Below are 6,836 nucleotides of genomic sequence, written 5' to 3'. Positions count from 1 at the left end.
ATTTTACCTTAAAGAGGGTATTTAGGTCCTACCTAATACTGATGATCATGTGCTAAGAACAACTAAGTAGGGTTGATTTGATGACTATGAGGATGATGATCGTATGACTTGTTATTAATAACGAGTAGAAGTTGTATAATGATGATTAGTAGGACTTGTTATTATATATGATGATGCATGATGCGAGCATGAATAGTTATTATATATCCGCGGGTGAAATGAACATGGATTGGATTGAAGTGAAGGCAACATGCATCAAGTTTGGATTGTACTACTTTCGACATGCACCACATGCATCTTGCCTTCACTTCAATCTAAGCCATGTTTAGGCATAGCAGTAGCGTTGGTAAACCAAGCACGGAGATATAAGAGAGAGGACACTTCTCTGTATTAGCTAGCTAATAACAACCTAAATTAACCCCCCAAACCCCTAAACCAGCCTCTTTAAAAAAACCTCAGCTCCAGCCAGCTGCTGACGCGTGGATGCCTTTTGGTCCCGGTTGGTGTCACCAACCCGGACCAAAGGCCCCCCTGCCTGGGCTAGCCGCAGCGGCCACGTGGAGGCCCATCTGTCCCGGTTCATGTAAGAACCGAAACTAAAGGCCAAGGGCATTAGTAACGACCTTTTAGTCCCGGTTCCAAAACCAGGACAGAAGGCCCTTACGAACCGGGACAAATACCCCTTTTTCTACTAGTGATCCCGCCGAGCGGCGGCCATCCAACCGTGTCTCTCAAATGTTCGCCTCTTCCGTTTTTTTATATAATTTGAATATTGAGAATAACTAAACATAAATACCATAGTGCATCAATAGTTCAAATCTAAATATTTTAGTGCAACAATTCAAATAAAAATAATACAATCCAAAAGTAACATTTTGAAATAAATAGTTCAGAATTTATTTCAATTTATTCAGTCGAGCATTATAATTGTCCGTATGAAACGGCCACAAAGGCTGAATCCGACGAAGAAAAGTCCACAAACTCGGCATAGAAATACTTCTCGTCTCAGTACATCATGTTTGCTTGAAAGTATACAAATGTGACATCCCCTAGGTTAAACGTGTTTGGGAATTTTACTGTTAGCATGGCATGCCTCGTTCACTTGTGCCCGATTACTCTTTCCGGTGAAAAGATTGCTAAATCTCCCACATACCTATAAGGCACACGGTAATAGCTCTGCAAACTCTAAGGATGTTACTGTCCTCATATGCGTGATCACTGGAAAGTGGATATTAACTAGTTTCAGCCACTTGCACTCTTTTTCTTTGGATAGTCACCAGTCAGTAAGAACCATTTCGACTTACCCTCTTAGAGGAAGCGTTTTCTCAATGCAACCTTATGCATGTCTTGAGAAATGATTTCTCCCTTTCTGATCAGCCAGAAGTATATATGTCGTTTCCATGGCCTGCAATTACATTTCAGTGTATCTCAAGGCGATAGTTTGTTGATTGGAAATCACCCAACTATCGCGGCAGTGCATTTGGCAAAACATGGTGTCAGAGTAAACATAAAGATTTTTGTGGTTGTTTATCAACAATGGACTCAACATGAGAGAATTATACCACAGAAAAAATTATTCGTCCCTCACTAAAGCTATGTCATGCGTCGGGAATGGAGTAAAGGTTGTTGGCAAAGCCATATGGGTGTTATCGAGTAATGCTGCACATACATAGGTTTACGAGGGTTTTACAGGTAGGTGGGTTTTGATTGTTGATTAAGGGGGAGGAGGGGCCCACCTCCGTGAAAATCAGAGGAAAGATGTTAATTAGAAAGAAAGAATCATAGTCGGCATATAATTGCGTGTAACTCTTTGTACATTTAGCATTATTGGTTTGTTATCTCTGCATTTCCGTTCGGGATTTATATTAGAACTTAGTATTTGTTATTATGTTTCAGCCTTATGCAAGAACATAATGATATATCAAGCGCGTATTGGTGCTGAGACAGGTACAATTCAGTTGAGCTGTGGTGAACGTTGACACCCAGCGAGCAACTTGGTAAATGGGGAACGAAAGCACACCTCTGTGCCGAGAAAGAAAACGTACGCTTGTACTTTGTACACGGTGCGGGTCGAAACAACATACGGAAACATCACAGCACGATCTCATTGGCATCACCGAGCGAGCAGCCAACATGGATCGGACGAACTACTCGGCTGACCTCTACCAACTGGACTTGAATGCACCACGCACGTCCATAAGTGTGCGTGCCGGTCAACCATTTTGCTGACCCTAGTCATGGCGGACTACTAGTGCAGTTATGTACTACATGCTTCAACTCAGCATGCATTTGGATGCTCAGCGGGGTGATTAACTAGCCGGCTCGCGGCAGGTGGGATGTTAGCTAGGCGACACATGGCTTGCGATCGAGCTCGGAGTATCGGACCGTGCGTGGCCGCCTATAAATAACCATCTCCACACCACAACTGCAGCACTCCAACACACACAACACTTGCCACTGGGAGAGCGAGAGTGAGCGAGGAGCAGTCCAACGTACGCACGTACGAGTACGACGACGGGCATGGCGATGAGGAAGGCGGTCCTCCTGGCGGCCATGATGCTGACGCTGCTGGTGGCGGCGCCCGGCGGGGCGCTCGCGGCGTGCGAGGTGGGGCAGCTGACGGTGTGCATGCCGGCGATCACCACCGGCGCCAAGCCGAGCGGCGCTTGCTGCGCCAACCTGCGCGCCCAGCAGGCGTGCTTCTGCCAGTACGCCAAGGACCCCTCCCTCGGCGCCTACATCAGGAGCCCCCACGCGCTAGAGACCCTCACCTCCTGCGGCCTCGCCGTCCCCCACTGCTAGGCTTGCCCCTAGCGACCGAGCATGGCTCAGCTAGAGGTAGGCTACCTCCGTCCATGAGAGATGAGAGACTATAATAGCTTAGCCTAGCTGAGACCTGAGAGAGTGCATGAATGCTTCCATGATGCTGGAATAAAATGTTGGGTGATGATCGGTGCTGGAATAAAATGTTGGGTGATGATCGGTGCTGGAATAAAATGAGTTTTCCTACCTTCTCCTCGGCTTCCTCTTTTCAACGAAAACCACGTAAAAGAATGGGCAACCGTCCGAAATACGCCCAAAATTACGACGAGTCACTCACAAATAAGCCGCTGGTGAGGCTGCACATTGCAGCAGAAACACATGAGATGCTCTACAAGCTAGTGATTGCTTTGTTGTACTGTTGGTTCCAACGGGATTGAGCACAAGAAGGCGCATCTTTGATTACTTGTGTGGTGTAGCTTTAAACACTATGGCACCCGCTCATTAACTCGTGTGCATTGAATTCATTTATCAACCTTTAGTTTGGTGATATGCATCCCAAGCTCAGCTCCATACAATCAAGCCCACACTTTTTCTTTTGTTTCGACAAGGGCAAAAGATTTGACACATTCATTAGTTAAGAAGGAGTATACCAAAATCACTAGCCCAAAGGCGAAACAAATGCCTACTCTCCCGACATAATATCACTCAAGTGCCGAGCCCCGGCTAATACCACTTGCACGTTTGGTCTCGGATCTTGTGGATGACTTGCACTCATTCCAAATTACCCATGGACACTACTCCACGGCCTCTGCTTATCATGCACAATTAATGAGGAACACGGCTCCTTCGTTTTAAGCCTACCATTTATAACATTTGGGCATGGCGCTTTTCACATCCTGATTTGTGTTTTCTATTTCTCTTTGTGTATTTTGGATTTTGATCTGAATTCTTAGGAGTTGTAGACACATGTGTTCTGAACATTCACACAAAAAAATCAAAAAAGTTTACACATCTAAAATTGAATTTTCCAAACTTGTATGTTAGGAGCATTTGACACTACTGGAAAAACTGTCTATGCCGAGTTCTTTCAGCTAAGCCGGGAGGCAAAGAATGGTGAGGTGAAGAAAAGAGTCGGGATAGCCAAGAGTCAAATAAAATGCAAACCTCAACTGCCATGCGGAGCGACCGGGATGGCGGCGGCCGCCGACGGCAAGCAAAGCACAAGCGATATGAAAACAGGAAGAAACCCGGACGCGGTTGTTCTGCTCGCGAGCACAGGTAAGCACTTTATCAGGACCGGTCGATACGGCATTGGGATATGTGGCGTTGAATTACTGAGCCAACGGGTCGATCATTGTTAAATCACGAGGGGAGGGAATACAGTATGCTGCTGCGGCGTACGCAGTGCCGGTGACGGAGCCCGCAGATGGCGCTGTGACGGGATTTTCCCTGAGCCGTGGCTCGGGTCGTAGTTCTGCTCCTGATCCGTGGCTCAGGAACTGGAATCTCCGGCAGTCGGCGGTGGGCAGGCCAGTAAATGACGAATCAGACCAAAAGCGGAGCTGTCTCCCACCTCTCGCCAAGCTTTCTTGTGTTGTCCATTGACGCCCGCGGAGATCTGTGGAGGAAGGAATACACGGCGGCGAGATTTGGCAATGGAGTTCCTGATGCAACCAATTAGGAGGTAACGCAAATCCCTCACCTCCGTTCCTCTTCCACGCCCCCAATCCGTCTCCACAGAGTTTATGCTTGTTGGTTTTGCAATGGTCCTGATTCAAAGGACTTGGTGGACTGCATGACGGCGGTGTGATGTAGGAGGTGAACGACAACCAGCTACCAGTGGAGCCGCTACACTACCCATCGGTGGCGACAGCAGCCAAGGAGCTGCCCCCAATGGCCACTGGAAGTGTTGACGGGCAGATCTGTGCGGCGGATGGGGCAGTCGCAGCGGAGGGGGGTGATGAACCACAGGCGGCACCTGAGCAATCTATTGGCTAGATTGATCCAAAAACTCCAGGCTGGACTCGCAGGTAACCACTCTGTGTACTAGTGCTTGCACTAGGTACTGTTCATCCGATTTTAGGTGTAGTTCAAAAATCCCACGAGCCGTAGGCATCTTGCGTATAAGCTGGTCAGTTCTGCAGTAGGATTTACACATATAAATTTGGAAAGGTAGATAGTGCAAAAAAATCGAATGGTTGTATATCGGATGTTTATGTCAAGCTTAATGGATATGCATTTCGGTTTATACTAGAGGAGAATGATTTTGTCCTTGACAATGAATTCATTCCTAAGATTTGGGAAAACCATGACAACGGGCATGATGACGATGCTAATCGGGATTCCGACGTTTCTGATAAGGATGTGAGCAAGAGGATAAAAAACATGCAGGGGGAAGGTGAAAAAACGACGCCTGTGGCGAATACAGTGTACGTGGTTCCTATGAAGACGACTCAATTTTCTGGTGTTCCTTCGGCACCTGCGCATGCGGGCATGTCCGTTGTGGCCTTGCATACAGCAGGTCGGCCAGCACTTGCTCACACGCAAGCACAGGACCAGGCACGGTCCATGGCATCCACGGATGCATGCCCCATGCAGGCAAACGCCGGGCCGGAGCGGTCCACGGCTCCTGGCCGCACTGCGCTGCCCGCGACTGCTACGCGCGTGAGTATGGCTCACGAGCAGCCAGCAAGTGCTGAAGCCCTGCATGCAGCCCATGCTGCTGCCCCAGCGCTGCTGCAGTCGGAAATGGGTCCGGACGCGCCGCCAGCCGCCCATACTGCTGCTCCGGTTTCGGTTCATGCGCCAGCTTCTTCAACGACGCCACCGCCGAAGTCTCCGGTTCGCGTGGTAGTCGCCGTGGTTCCTCTGGGCCCAGCGGCGGAACGTGCGAGTGGATCAGCCCGAGCACCTGCAGCGGTCGTTCCGGTGGGACCCGGGGCGTGTCCCTGTTCACCGACCTCTGCGACAATCCGGACTTCGCCAACAACTCCGCTATCAACGCCGATGAGTACTATGTCTGGCGGGCAGGCTACGCCCGTTCGACGTAGTAACCGTCACGCTCTCTCTGTTGATGGTTCTTCCCCGACTGATGAGCATTCTCTGGCAAAGGCGATGCGCCGCCAGGCTTCAAGGAACTTGGACCCGACGACAGGTACCTCATCCGCTCAATCTTTTCTTTCCTTTTCAGAAACTCGCATTTCTTCTACCTTAAAGAATGTTGGTGTATCTATGGGAAAGAATGAAAATGAAATTAATCTGTCGGTTGGGGTACTTAAACATATGGAGATCGATCGATTAAAGGTTTCTCTGAAGTGTCCTACCACATTACCGAACCCCGAAACCGATGAGCATGATGAAGCGGATGCCAAATATGATGGTACGCTTATCTCCAACTTGGTTGGTGAGGTTACCGAGGTTGGATTGGATGACGCAAGACCTGGGTCCATGTTTTGTGACTTCACAGTGTCCACGCGGAAATCTAAATCACACTCCTCTAAAAAGAAACAAAAACCGCCCAAGAAGGCGAAGAGCTCCACACCCATACGAGTTTCCACATGAGAGGCATGTTTTGGAATAGCAGAGGTCTCTCAGACTTGGGTAAAAATAAACACGTCGGTGACTGTGTTCGGGAACATGGATTGGATTTTGTGGCAATTTCTGAGGCTGGTAAGTGTGACTTTCACCCGCATGTCCTCGATCACCTATCGGGTGGTTTCGACTACACATGGCACAGTCTACCAGCTCGTGGAAGGTCTGGAGAAATCCTTCTTGGGATACTGACGTCAGTCATGGACTTGTTGGCCTTCTCGATCGGTGAATTTCATATAAAATTTCACCTAAGAAACAGGGCTGATAATTTCACATGGACTCTCGTCGCTGTCTATGGGGCTGCCCAAGATGAACATAAAGCGGCTTTTCTCCGGGAATTGGTGAACCTGGCTAAAGATAACCCATATCCAATGCTGATTGGAGGGGACTTTAATATCCTTAGGTACCAGGAAGAGAAAAATAATGACCGCTTCGACACCCATTGGCCTTTTCTATTCAACGCTGTGATAGACAGTTTGGAT

The 6,836-nt window shown here is 48.5% G+C and overlaps 1 pseudogene; it reads left to right on the top strand.

Annotated features, from left to right (window-relative positions):
- Positions 1-2,441: 2,441 nt before the first annotated feature.
- LOC125506553 (non-specific lipid-transfer protein 2P pseudogene) lies at positions 2,442-3,000 on the top strand (annotated as a pseudogene).
- The last annotated feature ends 3,836 nt before the right edge of the window (positions 3,001-6,836 follow it).

Source organism: Triticum urartu, chromosome 5A (assembly GCF_056163025.1).
Source record: "Triticum urartu cultivar PI428250 chromosome 5A, HENAU_Tu73, whole genome shotgun sequence".
Classification (NCBI taxonomy): Eukaryota; Viridiplantae; Streptophyta; class Magnoliopsida; order Poales; family Poaceae; genus Triticum; species Triticum urartu.
Note: the sequence above shows the minus strand (reverse complement) of the source record. Positions and strands in the feature narration are given on the sequence as shown.